Here is a 19,446-nt window from a genome sequence, read left to right as displayed (position 1 = left end):
ACCGTAGGTTTAAGTCTACACAAAAAACGAACAATTAGCACGACAGCCTGAACATGATAAAAGTTGCCTTACATTATCTTGCAAGTTGATTTCTATGGCAACCATCAATAATTACAACTGTCCAGGCAGAAACAAAGCCTTGATTATGCGGATGATTGAAAACAAGAGTCCATCTCTCCATTCCACGGCAAAGCTCTTCTCCTCGATTTAACCAAATATTGTGTTAGCAATCATGTGGCTTCTGTGATTTGTCAATGGTGGGGAGAGAAGGATTATGTATCCTTTGACTGAACATTTTTGGTGGATGCTACTGAAAATCTCTCTTTTCTCCAGTCAAAAGAGGCTAATTTGAAACCACACAGTTCTCCTACAGTATTAAATGGTTTGGTTTGGCTAGTTTAGACAGCTTGTGAAGCAGCACATGATTGGACAAATGATTTGTTTCCACACGGTTCTTCCTAATATATTTCAGCATGTCATTCTGCGCTTGTATGAAGTGTTTTTTGTAGCATGTTATCATTTAGCACTGTTACGCTAAATTGAAAAAGTTCTCAAAGCTTTTTGGAGTGGATTTTTTAAGACTTTCAAAACATTCCCAACAGCAACATGTGCATATTTTGTCAAAGTCTTTACTCAACTTTCCATTGTTGCGTATGCTTTTGTAAGCCATGTTGTCTTAGAGTTTGCACATGCAAAATTTTTCAGTCTGTGGCTAAATCCCAGTTTGCCTATTTGTACTTAGTGCTATAGTATCCATTTAGCCATTTATCCATCTGTCCATCGTCCCATCTATCTATCCAGCCAACCAACCCTCCTTTTCTCCATTCCTCCCTCCATTCATCCATTCCTCCATCAAATCCTTTATCCATCCATCCATCTAATTTTTTCTCGTTTTTCATCCATCCTTTCATCCAACCTTTCCTCATTTTTTTTCCATCCATCCATCCATCCATCCATCCATCCATCCATCCATCTATCCATCCATCCATCCATCCAACCTTTTCTCATTTTTTATTCATTCTTCCATTCGTCTGACATTTTCTTATTTTTTCCATCCATCCATCCATCCATCCAACCTTTCTTAATTTTTTCCATCCATCCATCCATCCATCCATCCATCCTACCTTTCCTAATTTTTTATTCATCCTTCCATTCATCCAACCTTTCCTTATTTTTTCCATCCTTTTTTCCATCCATCTATCCATCCATCCATCCATCCATCCATCCATCCATCCATCCATCCAACCTTTCCTCATTTTTATTCATCCTTCCATTCATGCAACCTTTCCTAATTTTTTATTCATCCTTCCATTCATCCAACCTTTCCTATTTTTTTCCATCCATCCATCCATCCATCCATCCATCCATTTATCCTTCTATCCATTCATCCATCCATCCGTCCATCCATCCATCCATCCATCCATCCATCCATCCATCCATCCATCCATCCATCCAACCTTTGCTCATTTTTTCCATCCATCCATCCATCCATCCATCCATCCATCCATCCATCCAACCTTTCTTAATTTTTTCCATCCATCCATCCATCCTACCTTTCCTCATTTTTTATTCATCCTTCCATTCATACAACCTTTCCTTATTTTTTCCATCCTTTTTTCCATCCATCTATCCATCCATCCATCTATCCATCCATCCAACCTTTGCTCATTTTTATTCATCCTTCCATTCATGCAACCTTTCCTAATTTTTTATTCATCCTTCCATTCATCCAACCTTTCCTATTTTTTTCCATCCATCCATCCATCCATCCATCCATCCATCCATTTATCCAACCTTTCATAATTTTTCCCATCCATCCATTCATTCATCCATCCAACCTTTCCTCGTTTTTACAATCCATCCATCCATCCATCCATCCATCCATCCATCCATTCATCCATTTATCCTTCTATCCATCCATCCATCCGTCCATACATCCATCCAACCTTTGCTCATTTTTTCCATCCATCCATCCATCCATCCATCCATCCATCCATTTATCCTTCTATCCATCCATCCTTTCCTCATTTTCCATCCTTCAATCCATCCATCGGGTCAATCTGTGCTTTTGAGAACACTATTGGTTGGGTTTAGGGAAGGAGGAGGGTAGGTCAGTTGATCACTCATTCAGTCAGTCAGTCAGTCAGTCAGTCAGTCAGTTGACAGTGGCCTTTGGTGGATTTACGCAAGAACAGCAGGCACAAATGGTACTTGAGAAATTAGAGATCTCAAGCATACACAGCGGTCTCTGGTGGATTCACAAAAACAAATTCTGCAAAAAAAAACGTACGGCCCGGGATGTATTTGGCGCACTCCAGAAATGCATATAGTGCTACGTTTTCAGAATAAGCTTGCGTTGCATTTATTTTATTTTATTTTTTTCAATCTGTCGTTTTTCATCTTCCATCCATTCATTTGTCACATCTTACACTGTTTGTTTGTTCTATCCATCTCTTTAATCATTGACTTATTCCATCATTCCACATTAATTTTATATGTCCTTTATATTTTTATCACTTGAAAGATCTATCCATTTATCTTTCGACGGTCCTATTCATTGTGTTTTCATTTGTTTTATCCATCCTTCAATAACTCTATCCATTTGTCTCTGTGTCATATAATAGTTCCATCATCCTACCTATGAATGTTGAATTGCTGGGATCATCTACCTATCGTTTTTCACCTTTAAACTGTCGGAGACATGGAAAATCTGAGCTCAGAGTGAAAGACACAATTGTGTCAAGATTAAAGTAGGACTACCAGGCAAGTTATAGCCAACACAGTCTGGATTTACACGTCTCCTGCTGTCTGTGGAGTGATATACGCAAGCTAGCTGTTTCCATGTGGACTTTTGAGATTTGCCCATGCACATAAACAGACACACACACACACACACACACTAGAAGCAGAGGTGCAGACAGATGCAGGAACAGTTGCAGTCTCAGGATCATCAGCTGTGTTTGGTGTGTGGCCCTGGAGCGCACACACACACACCTGTTTGCATGCCAATGACAGCATTGCCTGAGAGACTACCTCTTTTCTGCGCTGCTCTGTGTCTAATGTGTGTTTATGGAGTGATAGAGAGAGGACGAGGCCAAACTTCACACTATGGTAGCAGCCATTTTTTTTTTGTTGTTCAAGCCAGAGTACACATTTCTCATCAATCCACCAGGCATAATTACAACCACGAAATCTGTTAAGACAATATCACCACTGTGATGTTGGAACCGACTGCAGAATTATGCTTTATCTGCAATAAGAAGCACTGAGAGGCATTATAGAAGTTCAGTGATGATCATAAAATCAGCAGCTGCAGCTCAAGAAAACTGTCCTGATTTACGAGACTTGATGTTGTAACTTTTAGTGGCTGATGAAATTAAACTTCATGAATTGTTGGTTTTAATTCATATAAGTCTGTTCATTTAAATGCCTCTAGACAGTAATGTTCTATAAATGGATTATAATGTAGGGTTTGGGGTTGGTAATTAATTTATATTTTTATGTATTTTTCCCAATGTATTTTTTGTATTTTTTTTTTTTTTTGCATTTATTAAATTTTTGTTTATTTTAGTTTGCTTCCCCCAAGGTTGCATATTTATTTTTCATTTTATAGTTTTTTCCACAATATATTGCATTTATTGTATTTTATTTTATTTATTTATTTATTTTTTTATTCCCAGTATTGCTTTTATTATTCAAATTTTTTAATTTAATTAAATTGAGTTTCTTTTGTTATTATTAGTATTATTTCCCCCAAGTTTGCATTTATTATTATTTTATTTAATTAATTAAATTTTATTAAATTTTTCCCCAAGGTTGCATTTTTTTATTTCATTCTATAGTTTTTCCCCATTATTGCATTTTATCTTATTTTTTCCCCATAATTGCATGTATTATTTTCAAAACTTAATTTAATTTTAAAAAATTGTTTTTATTAGTTTTATTTTTATTCGAATTTGTTTCCCCAAGATTGCATTTGTTACTTTTTTATTTTTATTTTTAATTTTATTTTAATCCCAAGATTGGATTTATTAATTTTAAATTTTAATTTAATACATTTTTTATTTAATTTTATTATTTTTATTTTCCTCCCATGATTGCATTTATTATTATTTTTATTTAATTTAAAAATTTATTTTATTTGAATTTTTAAAGATTTTTTTCTCAAGATTGTAATTTTCTTTAATTTAAATACATTTTAATTAAATTAGATTTTTAATATAATTTAATTAAATAATTTATTTTAATTCCAAGATTGCATTTATTATTTTAAAATTTTAATTTAATTAAAATTTCAATTTAATTTTATTCTTATTTTTCATTTAGTTTAATTTAGTTTAGTAATATAAAATAATGCATTTTTATTTTATTTTATTCCCGAAATTGCATTCATTATTTTAAAAAAAATTATTAAATAGATTTTTTTTATTTTAGCTCTTTTACCCAAGATTTTTTTATTTTATTGCATTTTATATTTTTCCCTAATATTGCATTTATTTTATTTTATTTTTAAAAAGTTCCAAGTTTGCATTTATTATTATTTTTTAATTTAATTTAATTTAATTTAATTTAACTTAATTTAATTCAGTTATGATTTGCTGCTCAAAAAACATTTTCCATAAATATTCAAGTTTTCTAACAGTTGTATTGCTTTCATTTGTAAATACACTTTTACTATAATCGATATGAACAGCTATTCTAAATTAAAATGCATTTCTGACTTGGTATTATATTAAACTGTATTAAAGCACTTTAGTTCATCCATCACTTCCATTTTTTAAATTTCACTACTTGTCCATGGTGCATCTTTAATTGGCCACAGTCAGTCCAGTCACAGTATTTGATGTGTCTTTGATTTCCCCTCATCTATCAGTACTGGAGATGAGCTCTTGTGTACTGAATGATAATGAACGTCCATCATTATCACAGATCTTCAGCCACGTTTCCGTTCACTGCTGGATGCCTTTCTCACAGCTAATCGAAATTTCTGCTTAATGAAGTCTAGCAGAGGGTTTGATCCCGCTCTAAAAGCGCTAGTATCCTCCATTAGCTTATCCTGAGTCATTGATCATAGTTGTGTTTGTATAATATATTCACTTTGTTCTAGTCAATAACAGCGCCTGCGGAGTGGCGGGGGATTCGCTACAGAGGCGCTATTGATCACAGCCAACACGAGAGTTAATGAACTTGGCCTAATGACACGAGGGAGATCTGGCGGAGCTGGAGCAGAAAACACACGGGTGATTGTGCATCCCTGTGACCTTGTGTTACTGGGCTAATGGGCTGATGGCGGGTCAATATATCCATATGGAATAACAGAGCTGCTGAATGAGGCAAGAGAGGATTGCATATGGATCTGAACACTATCTGGCACAATATTAGTACACTACATGTTAAAAATTACAGTGGGGAAAATAAGTATTGAACTCGCTATGTTTTTTCCTGGTAATAATATTAATAAAGGAGCTGTTGACATGGAATTGAACCGGATTTGGTAAAAACACAAACAATAAACACAAAAATAAAAAAAAGAAAAAGAAAAAAAGAGTTGCGTGTAATAACAATGGAATGACAGAGATAGAAAGTACTGAAAAAACATATTTGATCATTTATATTAAAGGCTATTTTGGTGATGGCAGCTTAAAGACGCCTCTCATATGGAGAATGAAGTCACATGACTTGCTCAGGTGTGAGTTTTTCACAGACTTCAACAGAGTGTAAAAATCCTGATGGTTCTGTGGGTCTCGTCTTTCAAATCTGATCTTTAATTTGGGATTTATATCGGATTCAGATCAGGGGCTTGGCTGGGCCATTCTACAGCTTGATTTTCTTTCTTTGGAAGCATTTGAGAGTTACCTTGGCTGTGTTTTGTATCATTGACTTGCTATAATGTCCACCCTGGTTTCATTTTCATCATCCTGCTAATGTAGATACTTTGCCAATTGATTTTGTTACACATAACCTAAATTGTAAACTTATTAGTTTTGTTTTCTTTGCATATATGGATTTATTGTGTTTTCACCAACATCTGTTGAAAAATTCAAGTCAACAGCACCTTTAGAAATAGTTTTTTTTTCTTCGAGAAAAATGGTGACTTGTTCAATGTTTACCCCACTGTGTACTGTATGTATTATAGGCTTCACAGACATTTTCCAAAGGGATGCTTTTATGTCAAATTCTCATGTCTGTTTTCATGTTTGAGTCTTTAAGGAACTGTTTTTTTTTTTTTATAATATTTTGACTTTTTTATCATTCATTTTGGGGGTTTTCACCTTTAATGATAGGACAGTGGAGAGTTACAGACAGGACAGTGTGGGGAGCAGAGAGAGGGGAAGGATCAGCAAAGGATCTCAAGCCGGGAATTTAACTTGGATCGCCACAAGCACCTGGGTGCTACTGTATATGTCAAAGATGTCACCTCTAGGCTATTGGCACTGACCTGTTTTAAGGACTTTTTATGCTGCTTATGAGATGAAATACAATGATAAATGGTATGATGTTTTGTTTATGTAGCTTGTATCTTTGGTCAATTTTTTTGGAATTGTTTAACTTGGAACAAACAAGAAAACAATGACATAAAATATGACATTCATTCATTCATTCATTCATTCATTCATTCATTCATTCATTCATTCATTCATTCATTTTCTTTTCGGTTTAGTCCCTTTATTAATCTGGGTTCACCACCGCGGAATGAACCGCCAATTTATCTAGCATATGTTTTACGCAGCGGATGCCCTTTCAGCTGCAACCCATCACTGGGAAACATTCATACACACTCATTTACACTCATACTCTATGGACAATTTAGCCTACCCAATTCACCTGTACTGCATGTCTTTGGACTGTGGGGGAAACCGGAGCACCTAGAGCACAGGTTTCAAACTCAGTTCCAAATGGGCTGCAGCTCTGCACAGTTTAGTTCCATCCCTAATTAAACACACCTGATCAAACTAATTTAGTCCTTCAGGCTTGTTTGAAACCTAAAGGAAAGGGTGTTGGAGCAGGGTTGGAACTAAACTGTGCAGGGCTTCAGCCCTCCAGGAATTGAGTTTGACACCCCTGACCTAGAGGAAATCCATGCGAACGCAGGGGGAACATGCAAACTCCACACAGAAACGCCAACTGATTTTGCCGAGGCTTAAACCAGCAACCTTCTTGCTGTGAGGCGACAGCACTACTCACTGCGCCACCGCTAGAATATGACAGTATAGTCAAAATAATAGGGAAATTAAATTTGAAAATCTTAAATTTGACAATCAAATAAAATCAAAATTGACAAAGATTTTATTTTCAGAAGCAAAATTCTGTAGATTGTTTAGGACTTTTGGAAAAATGCATGCCTTTACATACAACAATTTTCAACAATTGGTTATTTAATTATAAATAATTCCAAATTATATTAAAATATGTTTTCCTGGTAGATCATGTGACCCTGGAGTAATAATATACACATACAATTAAAGTCTGAATTAATAGCCCCCCTGTATATATTTTTCCAATTTCTTGTCTAAAGAAAAACACATTTCTAAACATAATAATTTTAATTACTAATTTATATTAACTGATTTTTTTATCTTTGCCATGATGACAGTACAAAGTATTTACTAGGTATTTTTTCAAGATACTATTTAGCTTAAAGTGACATTTAAAGGCTTAACTAGATTAATTAGGCAAGTTAGTGTACTGTAATTAGGCAAATTGTTTTTTTTTTCTGTAGGCAATAAAAAAAATTAAAAAACTGCTTTTATTCTAGCCAAAATAAAACAAATAAGACTTTTTCCAGAAGAAAAAAATATTATAGGAAATACTGTGAAAAATTCTTGCTCTGTTAACCATCATTTGTGAAATATTGGAAAAAGAAAACAAAATTTACATGAGGGTTAATAATTTTGATTTCAATTATAAGCTTCACTAAGACACTTTCGGGATAGATGGCAAGAAAAAAGCAAGAAAAAACAACAAAATATGAGAGTCTTAGTAATAGTAAATGTATAAGTTTACTAATACTAAGTTTTTTCCCTACTTTTTAAACAAGGACATATTAAATTGATTGAAAAGCAACTGAAAGACTTTATTTTCACAGATTGAAATGTGGATATTATTTTGGACTTTTTTCAAACTTTTTTCAAGTTTGAGCTGAACAACAATTTTCAACAGTTTGTTATTTAAATATAAATGTTTCTAAATTATCATTTGAAAATAGTCTCTAATAGATCCTGTGACTTTAAAGTGATAATGAGCATATATGAGCTATTTATTTTATTATATTTTTATTTATTAATTTCTATAGTTTTATTTTTGGATTTTTTTTATTAATAGAAAAAAAACTACATGCAATCAAAAGATAAAGGTTAAATAACCCAATACAGTAACTGCGTACACTGTTTATCCTCATTTAGTTATTAATAGCACATTAAGAGCATGTAAGAGCAAAGCTGTAAAGAAGTGAGAAAGGCCTTTTATTATCTCACTTATATCCTTGTTAGCAAAGCTTGGTGTTGATAGGACAGCAGAGCAATATAAAGGGTGCACATTGTCATTAATGTACAGACTTGTGCCCTGTGGACATGAGGTGAGCGACCCTTTTCAGCCAAAGAGTCATGTTTCTGGCCACACATGCCAGCATTTATTTAGCATCACGCAACAAGTTGTAGTGCAACTCAATCCTGTTACAGACAGAAGCCGCTCGTCCGACATGGTACAACCTAGAGACATGAGCCCAGTTGAATTCCGTTGACGCTCGCTCTATTTCTGTCTTCTTTTGCGTTCCGTCTGTGTTTTTTGGGTGTCCTCTTGATTCCTCTTTTGCGGAGTCAAAATTCTGCAGCTCGTGATTCTAGGGTGAGGCAGATGCACGAAGCAGAAAGGAGATCCTACACCGCGTTCCAAGAGTGGCATTTTGGGAATGCCTGGACTAAAAGCAGGCCGACGGGGATCCACCCTTATCTATGTCCTTGTGGGCATCCCATCACTGCAGGAACCTTATACCCCAGAGACACCCATTCAGAAGCACTGGTCCTACTACACACGTTCACCTAGTGTAGAGAGCTGAATGAGTCTAAAGCAACCTGTTATTATCAGAGAAAGAGAGGAGAAACCCTAGTTTTAAGTTCCTTGTGTAGTAAGCTAAATTCACTGTGTGTACTTCCAAGAGAACTTTGATATATGGTCCATCTCTTTCTTGTAAGGATATAGGCGGTACTGTAAGTATGATTTTTTTTTCAATGAAAATAAAAATTAAGGGCTCTATTTTAACGATCCAGGTGCTAAGTCTAAAGTGTAGGGCACAAAAGCATTAAGGGCGCGTCCGAATCCACTTTTGCTATTTTAAAGATGGAAAAACATGCTTTGCGCCATGGCGGATGGTCTAACAGGGTTTTGCTTATTCTTTTAGTTATAGGTGTGTTTTGAAAATAAACCAATCAGAGTCTCATCTCTCATTCCCTTTAAGAGTCAGTTGCGTCACACCAGGTGCATATGCTATTTACATGGCGGACTTTGTAGGTAGAAAAACTGAAGGCTTCACTAGCGAAAAAACAGTTAAACAGACCATCTGCAGCTCAAGGATGAAGAATAAGTCTCCTCCACTCTGCTTTTACTTTCTCTTTCACTTTCTCTCTTTTGAGGAGTAAGAAAACAATGGAAACTCACTCCACTGAATACATCAATTAGCCTACATAATTAATTTTGTTTGTTAAATGCAAAGATTTGTTTCAAATTCCCAGCAAACCAATAAATGAATAATAATAACGAAGTGTGGTCAAAAAAACACTTATATCCAAAACACATGCTAAAACCTGACAGGTGGACAAATCTAAGCTTGTTTTTAATCAAACAAATATAAGTAAGCATATAATAAATAATTCTAATAATAATAATATTATACAAAAGCAAATTGTCATGAATAAACTAAAAAAAGCTGTCCGAGATGAAAAGGCATGCAGGCAGTGGTTTTTATATTTATGTAGAAAGTAATAATGTTTGTAATATTTTATTCCTTTATTTCATTTTCATTTGTAAAGATATTTGTGTATAACTGTACAGCCAGTGTGGTTTAAGCAATTTGTAAGCGAGGCGCACAAGTGACGTGCTCTGCGCTGGACTTTAGACCTGCTGGTTTATTGCACAGTCTAGTTCCTCAAAATAGCAACGCGGCAACATTACACCTTAACACACCCGTTTTCTAGACCAGAACACCCATGAGTCCACAAAATGGCGCAATTTGCTATTAAAATAACATGGCGGAAAACTGGAAAATTAGGGTTGCGCTGGTCTGAAAATAGCAACAAATGGGGGCAACCACGTCTTGTGCCTTATTGCGCCGAGTGTATGATAGGGCCCAAAGAGTAAAAAAAAAAAATTTAAATTTTAAGGCAACAGGAACACTTTAAGTTGAAACAACAACATTTTTACAGTGTATAGACTATCAAAATAAATTAGATTTTATTTTTAATATCAATACCGTGCACAATGGTACTGAAAAATAAAAACTCTTCACTTTTCGTAATTTTTATAAATGAAAACAGACCTTGAAAGCAGATCTTGCTGATTTCTGGAGTAAATTTTGTCCACAAATTGCACAGCTAAAGAAACCCCCACACACTCCATAATAAAACAGGATGGTTTGATTATGACGATGAGACTGATGATTCTTTGTTTTCTTCTGATTTGGATGATCACAGAGATGCAGGGTTGACCTCTGCTCTTTCCGCATCACATCCTGCTCTCAGAGACAGATGGCATTGCATCACTGTATGATTAAAATCTGATTCTGACATAAGTATCCTAATCTAATGTCTGATCAGTGTTTTTTCTGGTGCACCGGATCGCTTCTTTATAACGTATTTGAAGCTGGAAACGAAACTCAGGGCTCTTCTCCGACTTCATTCATCATGACGCTCTGACACTGAATAAGGGTCTGAGAACATGACTACATTACATTTACCAGCATGACAGCTCCAATCGGTATGAAAGGGATTTTTACTATTGCGAGAGCATTACCTCATAAAACTGCCAGATATTTCCATTGAGGTTTCCATCCAGAGGATTGTTTCGATTTAAGAGTGGTGTCTCCGTGAAAGATTGGTAAAAGATTATCCGCATGCCATTTAAAGAGTAAATTAACCACAGAACAAATGCTTAATGAAGCTGTTTTCTGGACAGCCTCAAATAAATGACTGCATATTCCTTCCCTGGATTCAATCATAGCTGGATTTATCAGGTCAGAGTTTATCTTCTCCGTCTGCCAGTGGACAAAAGAGCAATGGTGGGACCTTGAGTGCTTTTTCCCCCTAAATAGAGCCGCGTCCTATAAGCGCTGTTGCTTCAAGCTGAGGGCCAAGTGATTAGATAGGGTGAGGTTCGACAGGGCTGAGCGTGTGATATGATTTCTTTGTGTTGCTTCAGTGGGATTGGCTCATACATGCAGTGAATGTAAACACTGATGACCTCATGTGAGCAGTAATGATGGGCTGTAAGCGGAGGGCAATCCTGTTTATGTTAAAAAATGAGCCATTCGAGCCTTCGTGTTAGTTCGGCATGTGTGGCATCTCTATAGGTTGTGTTAAAAAATGCGTAAATAGTCAGTTTTGGTGTCTGCATCGAATTGTATTTACTAAAATGAGTTTATCTACACTGAGTGCATATTTAATTTAATGCTTATTTAATTTTCTTCTAAATTCTCTGAGCACAAACAAGCTACTTTATACACAGTGCATCCGGAAATTACAGCCTCAAGTCTTTTTGAATATGACGCCACAAGCTTGGCACACCTGTCTTTGGGAATTTTTGTCCATTCCTCTTTGCAGTACCTCCTAATCTCTATCAGGTTGGATGTGAAGCGACAGTGTACAGCCATTTTTATATCTCTAGGGATGTTCAATAGGATTTAGGTCTGGACTCTGGCTGGGCCACTCAGTGACATTCACTAAGTTGTTGTAAAGCCACTCCATTGTTGTGAAGCCACTCCATTGCTTTGGGTCAATGTCCTGCTGGAAGATGAACCATCCCTCTGGTCTGAGTTCAAGAGCACTCTGGTGCAGGTTTTCATTCAGGATGTCTCTTTACATTGCTGCATTTGTATTTTCCGCTATCCTGACTAGTCTTCTAGTTCCTGTTGCTAAAAACATCCCCACAGCATGATGCTGCCACCACAATGCTTCACTATAGGGATGGTATTAGCCTGGTGATGAGCGGTGTCTGGTTTTCTCCAAACGTAACGTCTGACATTCACCCCAAGGATTTAATTCTAGTCTCATCAAACCAGAGAATTTTGCTTCTTATGGTCTAAGAGTCTTTCAGATGCGTTTTGGCATACTGCATTGTAAATGTTATTGCATTTTAAGTGATTAAAAACTGACAGATTGATAGTTTAAATGATACTGGCCAAGTATAAAGATACATAAAACTAGACAAAGTTCAAGACAAACTTTATTGTTGGCTTCAGAATTGCTCGCCTGAAAGTTTGAAGCAGTATTAAAAGCTTGACGTTTTAATAGTTTAAAGTTTGAGACATATTTTATAAGGTTAAAGTTTAAAGCTGTTGTAAAAGTTTTTGTATTTAATAACAAGTTTCTCGCATTTGTTTTTCCTAACCTGTATGCATTTCTGTGTTTCTTTGCAACTGTTTTTTTTGCTGTTTTGTTGTTCTTACAATAAAAGTTGGTGACCTTAAATAAAAGGTTTGTAATTATTAAGACCTGTTAACTGTTTTGAAATCCTCTTTTAAATGACCACCATTTTAGAAAGATTTCCCAAATACTATGACACTGAAGACGGGAGTAATAAAATCTGATTGCATCATAGAAATATACTTTTTTTGTGATTTTCTTTTTTATTTATTTCAAAATATTTGCATAACAAAGCAAGGATGACAGTACAGATCTTTATAAAGAGAAAGAAATGCAAACAGTAAAAATATCTGACTTCCTGTTGGGTTTGAGATTTCGATCCAAGAGACTTTTTTGTAGGTTTTGGCACGTTTGATGTGTGTGCCAATTTTAGTACATGTGCGTGAATTGTAGCTCGGGGGCCACTCCATCAAATGTGTATAGGTGGCAATTTCAAGCCATTATACCTCACTCACTTCTAAAACCTATAACAAATGTATTTTTTTTCCACTTCTGGGGCGTGTGCAAAGTTTTATGACTTTTCGATCATTTTTAGACCCTCAAAAATGCGATTCATTCTAGACAAGAAGAAGAAGAAACTGAGCAATTCAAATAGGGATTTCGCACCATTGGTGCTTGGTTCCTAAAATATACCTCATAGTATTTAAAAGAAACACAACATACAGTTAATCAACAGCAGCAAGTAATAACATAGTGATACATCTTTCATTTGGAAAAGTCATTTTAAAAATTGGCCTATTTTACTCTAATAAACTTTTTAAATATTAATGCACAAAATGTGTATTTTGAATCATAATAATATGTCACACATTTTCTGTTGTTATACTCCATATTTCTTATGTTCCATAAATGGCAGTACGTTTATTTTTGTGTGTCTGCTTTCATTCAGATAAAAGCCTAGACCATAATACACGAAACCTGACGAAGTCTGTGGGAGGATCCTGTCTGTCTCTCTTCACTTTCCCACACTACAGAGATAAGCTTAAGGTCTTCAGTTCGATGACCATTAATCTAGTGCTGTACCTGAATCAGGTGGACTGTAATCCACACTAATCATGGTTTGACACTCTCCAGACCCTCTGAAACGAATCCACATCTACCAATGACCATCATTTACATTTTAAACACACATACAGGACGTGTCGTGTAGACTGTGACATTTACACAGAATAAAAAAGAAGCTGCTCATCTGACCTAGAAGTGAATCACCTCCACAATATAAATCAGCCAGATTTTATGTTGTGCAGAAATATGGGCTTTTTACTGGGTTGTTTACTCAATCCACTGATTCTCGCTGAACTTTTTTTTTCTAAATGGTTTTCAGCTTGGTGATGTACGGCAGCTATAGTGTTTAGTTAAAACGGCAGATTTTCTGATTTGATTCGGTTTCAGAAGCTATTAATTCAACACTAATTCAATTATTGGTTGTTTGATTGGATTGTGGTTAATTTTGGGGATGTTTCACTTTTGTTGTGTATTTTGATTCAATGCACATTTTAAAAATATCCATAAAGTAGCATTTTTTGATATTTTGTGATCATGTTTTTATTTTTCCCTATTTATTTATGCATTTGTGAGACCTTGATAATTTTTTTGACAAATTTTAACCTTACAAAGTTAGATAAAGTTACTTTTTTAATAGTTTAAAGTGATATATTGTCTAGGTTTGGTGCGGTATACTATGGTACAACAACCTTGTAATAAGCTGCCAGTACATATTCTCTTATCTTAGACAGTAGATTAATTTCTTTATGTATTATTTCTTAGACCTTATATTATTTCAAACAACTAAAATGTCAATAAAAGTCACTTTGTTTAACTGTAGAGTTGAATTTTCAACATTAAAAGTTGACAAAGCAGAAATCAACATCTCATAATGCAATTCACAACCCCGAATAAATGGAAAACACAAAATAGGTACCTGTTAATTGACAGTTTTTTTTTGTTTTTTTACAGTGTGTGTAAGTTGAATCATTAGAATCTTGAATTTAGTGTTTTTACCTATATAATGGGCTATACAGGACTATGCAGTTTCATTTGATTCATTAAAAGAACTTCAATAGTATCATTTGATTAACATTAGATGTTTTTGATTCGCTATGAGAACCAGCTCTTAAAAACTATTTCACTGAAAATTAAAATTCACTAGTTGCAGTTTATCTCTCAGATTCACAAATAAAACCTGATAGTTAAGAACTATTTATTGTGAATCAAAATGTGTTTTATGCCCGATTCACACAGGGCTTCTTCAGCGTCAACCATTGATACTTGATGGAGGGCACAACAAGTTAGAGCTGACGCAATCGTTATAGCATCGTCAGCCAATGAAATTAGTCAGCAATTGGCTACTGTCTGAGCAGCGGTATATTTGCATAAAGCAATCTGATTGGCTGAAGCTTCCATTGACACTTGAAAAGTTGAGAAATTCCCAACTTCTGCAGTTTGCAATGCTTCTGAAGCGGCACAGATGGATCCAAAATTCAGTTCGGCAACCCTTGACGCCACCTATTCAAAGTGGGAAGCGTTGACGCTGATGCCACGTGTAAATGGGTCATTAGATTCACCAAAGTAGGAGCCCATATAAATCATTTGACTGTAAATAAAAAAGGCCAGTTGCTTTGTATATTTTAGATTCACACACGCACAAAAATAGCTCAAGAATGATTTTATTGTGAATCTGAAACTCTAGTTCAATTTCATATTTGGAATCCAAATAAAATGAAACAACTGTCTCTTTAGTTTCATTTGCAAACTTTTTAATCACCCAAAATCTGCAGAAACTCCCGTCTGGTCCAAGCCGCTCCCCCAAAGAATCCTCAGTGTATAGTGATGGATGATTGGCTCCTGTAGTAAAAGGCAAGGCTTCATTCGCCATATTAATCATTACAGTTTTCCCATTCAAAACTATAGGAGTAACATGTCTTGTGTTTTCTATAGTCTTTGACTAAATTCAGCTTGCATGTTAAAATAATTTGTTTGTGAGTTGTGATTTTATTTTATGTATTGTGTGAAGATTGACCATCATAAATTTGATACTCTGCACTGATAATAATGATCCCTTCTTATTGATTTCAGAATATAACCACTGAAGCAGGTGGAGCATAGTTGCATGACATCTGTAGACACAGCCGAAGAGCAATCGTCCTATCTTACTCAAATACCCCTATTCACCTCGCAACCACTACAAAGCCTCTTCCCAGAAGGCTTTTGCTTTCTCGTGCAAGAAAAACAAGAGACGGTGGAGTGTCGTGCCAAAGAGAAAGCGAAGGAAAGACAAATGGTACAGTAACCTGCCCTCCTTTCCCCAACACATTGTTTCTTCTCAGACTTTTTTTTTGGTTTTGAAGACGACGAGATAAGGTGCACAGAGGAAAAAGCGGGTAGAAATTAAGGGTGAGATTAAGATAAATTAGTAGAAAGGGATATCATGACTAATGTGATTTATCTCAAGGGAGAAGTGAAGATGATCAGAGTCATGGTGGTAATTAGAAGAACTGCCGAAATATAAACACGCGTGACCCTGGAGAAAACAACATACACACGCAAATCAACACACACACGCGACACAGGAGCCTACACCTCGGGTTAAGGTTAAGTGATCTCACAGGGCCCCTATAGATATGCTGAAACACACACACACACACACATAAACACACACTCAACATATGTTTGCTAAGTGTTTGTGCGCGTTTTGTTCCAAACTTGAATTGCTCACAGTGGATTCAGTGTGGGTTTTCAATTTTAGAAACGTCTCAAGAGTTTAAGGGCCTGAATCCATTCCAAAACTAAATATGACTGAACTAATTCATTCATTCATTTTCCTTCCGCTTATTCCTTTTATTAATCTGGGGTCTCCACAGCGGAAAGAACCACCAGCTTATCCAGCATATTTTTTACACAGCGGATACCCTTCCAGCTGCAACCCAGTACTGGGAAACACCCACACACTCTCATACACTACACATACACTTATTAAATTCACCTATAGCGCACATCTTTAGACTGTGGGGGAAACCGGAGAATCCGGAGGAAACCCATGCCAATACAGGGAGAACATGTAAACTCCACACAGAAATACCAGCTGGCTCAGCCAGGACTCGAACCAGCAACCTTCTTGCTGTAAAGGCCGACAGTGCTGACCACTAATCCACTGTGTCGCCAATAAATGACTAAACTGAGGTCTGTAATTAAAAAAATGCCTGATAGTCATGATTGCTTGAAGTAAAAAACACACACAGGGATTTATTGCTTGAAATTAGTTTGAAAGAGAAATTAAATGACTACACACTTTATTACCGCCTCGTGGATGTGATTTGCAGGTGTTCCAATTCAGAGGACATCTGCAAAACTTTCTCATAGTTTGCATTGTAAAGAAAAAAAATATTTTAGCTTAATTAATTCATCTGTTACTGTAGATGTTTTAGGTCATAGAAAACAAATGGTTTCTTTCATCTAAACTCTGTTTACGTATTAGGTCAAAAGGGAAATGTGTATTTTGATTACTTTCAGCTAATTACTGTATATGTAAAAGCAACCAGATCTTACAACACTGTGAAGAGATGCTTGGTTCCAGACATTCTCTAAAGACACAAGAATTGAGAAAAGAAGGTTACCCAATTCATCTATAGCACATGTCTTTGGAATGTGGTTATGACTGGAGCACCCATAGGAAACCTATGCTAACCACTGAACCACCATGCCACCTCTGAGTAGTCATAAAGCTTTCAGATTTTTCACATATAGTCAATATATTTGGTAAGTTGTGGTATATGCCTGGTCCTTGTGTTAAAATTAATTTCAGCCCTCTATACTAAAAGATTCTTTAATCATTTTTTTTTTATCATTTATAAGGTTATTAAAAGCTGACATTGACTATGTTTATCTGGACATCAGTAATCAAATTATTTGCCTTAATCTGAATAAGACAATATTATGATTGAGGTGTTTACATGAGTTGCTTTTTGAATGTTCCTTTGATGATCCTATTTTACATGTTATAGCACATAAGTCGATTAACATCAATGTGTCACCCCATTGTCCACATTTCCTCCGGAATTTTTATGTAATTTCGGGTGTTTAGTTTTTAAGTCATTAGCTGCAGTTTGCCACTTTTACTTTCATTTAGGAACATTTCATGCATGCTCCCGTGACAAATGGGACATTGGATGCGAGTATGAACAGCTGGCAAAGTTTTGTTTTAATGGAATCTGATACCGCATGCTGAATGGGAAAAAAAAACTGTGTTTCACTATGTAGGTGTATGTGGTCCTACACTGAATCGGTAGGTGCAGAGAATAGTTTCAAACAGCTGTATGTGTATAGACTATCCTGAAAATCTGGCAAAAATCCTACACGACAGTGTTTACATGTCTGTACAACACAATTATCCAACCTAAATCAGCATACGTCTTAATCTGATTTCTGTTTAATTCGATTATAACCTTAATCAGATTAAATGAATCAGAAATCACTGTTTATATGGTAGACTCTTAATCAGAGTATTGTCTTATTTGTATTAATTTAGAATTATTAGTGTCCAAGTAAACATACTCATATTTTGTCCTCTCAAACTGAATCATGAGAAAAATAGATTTTGCCACAGAATATAGCAAATAATGACAATATTTTTGTAGTTCCACTACTTTTCTTTATATATGATAATGTTTATTTTCTTTTCAGGGTGTCAAATAATCAAAAGTCTGCCTAATTAAACTATCAGCCATTTATAAATGCGTACGAGAATAGAAGAAAAGGCAGAATTCCACTGAGACTTCTGACGTACATCTGTTCCCATTGTTACGAGTCTAATATTAAAAGTGAAAACGACCTCTTGCCAGATGTCTTGGCTTGATGGTTGGATGTCTTGGCTTTGGTTTCGGCCACACAAGATGATGCAACAGACCGCTCGGTCTTAAATTGTAGCCCAATAGAAATGAATTTGTTTCGAGGAGTGACTGACATGCAATGGCACCAGATCAGAGACCCTTCACATGGCCGCAACTAAAGACATATTTTAACGACTTCTGACTGAATAATCTCATCATTATCTACAATACAGCTAAAATAAGATAAGCCTATAGTAAACGACAACGTAATCAGAAGGGTCACTTACTGGTCATTAATTTAAGCTTATCGTATTTGCTATTCCGGAGGGAGTCATGCTGATGAAATGACGCTGTTTCCTTAAATGGGAATTTATTTTCCCACTATTGTATTTGCAATCCAAACACACGTACATGCATATGAAAACACAAACATACACACACCAACAAAAAGTTGCACAACCACAGGCCATCTGGGACTCTGTACATCGCATGCAGAGCGTTCCAAAATATTCGTGCGTAGGTCCACCGCAGAGGGCCTTTGTTTTGGTTGGTGATCAGGAGTGTGGCAGGAGACACACAAGGAATGAGCATCTGATCATAAGATCTTCCAGGGACTCATGGGAGATCCATGAGGATGGAGTGACAGTTAACTATCAACATAGCAGTTGTTAAAAAGCCCATATTTTAAGGACCCTAATATTGTTGTGAGGTCTCCAACAATGGGTTTGCATTCTTCCAGGTCAGAAAACACTTATAATATAATAATAATATATATTATTATATATTAATATATATAAGTCATAATATTCATTGCAGTATAAGCTGTTTTCTCAGTGTGGGAATTGGTTCTTTTAAGAATTTGGTATCTCTAATAGTGTAAGAATAGAATGTGCTTTAGTATATAAGTATCTGTGAACATGGAGCAGCAAAAAATGCTTTCCATACTTGGATTTTCTTTGTCTTGTCCAAATATTCAAAAATATTCAACA

The 19,446-nt window shown here is 35.6% G+C and overlaps 1 long non-coding RNA gene across 1 annotated transcript in view; it reads left to right on the top strand.

Moving 5' to 3' along the window:
- The window catches only part of LOC141376652 (uncharacterized), an 86,958-nt gene extending 68,183 nt beyond the window's left edge, over positions 1 to 18,775 (top strand). Inside the window, exons 4-6 of the long non-coding RNA XR_012387280.1 lie at positions 15,708 to 15,912; positions 17,758 to 17,913; positions 18,312 to 18,775. This is a non-coding gene — a long non-coding RNA (uncharacterized lncRNA). The remainder of the gene's footprint in view (positions 1 to 15,707; positions 15,913 to 17,757; positions 17,914 to 18,311) is intronic.
- Positions 18,776 to 19,446: the final 671 nt, after the last annotated feature.

The sequence above is a fragment of the Danio rerio genome, chromosome 11 (assembly GCF_049306965.1).
Source record: "Danio rerio strain Tuebingen ecotype United States chromosome 11, GRCz12tu, whole genome shotgun sequence".
NCBI classification, from domain to species: domain Eukaryota; kingdom Metazoa; phylum Chordata; class Actinopteri; order Cypriniformes; family Danionidae; genus Danio; species Danio rerio.
This window is presented reverse-complemented; position numbering and strand designations above follow the sequence as displayed.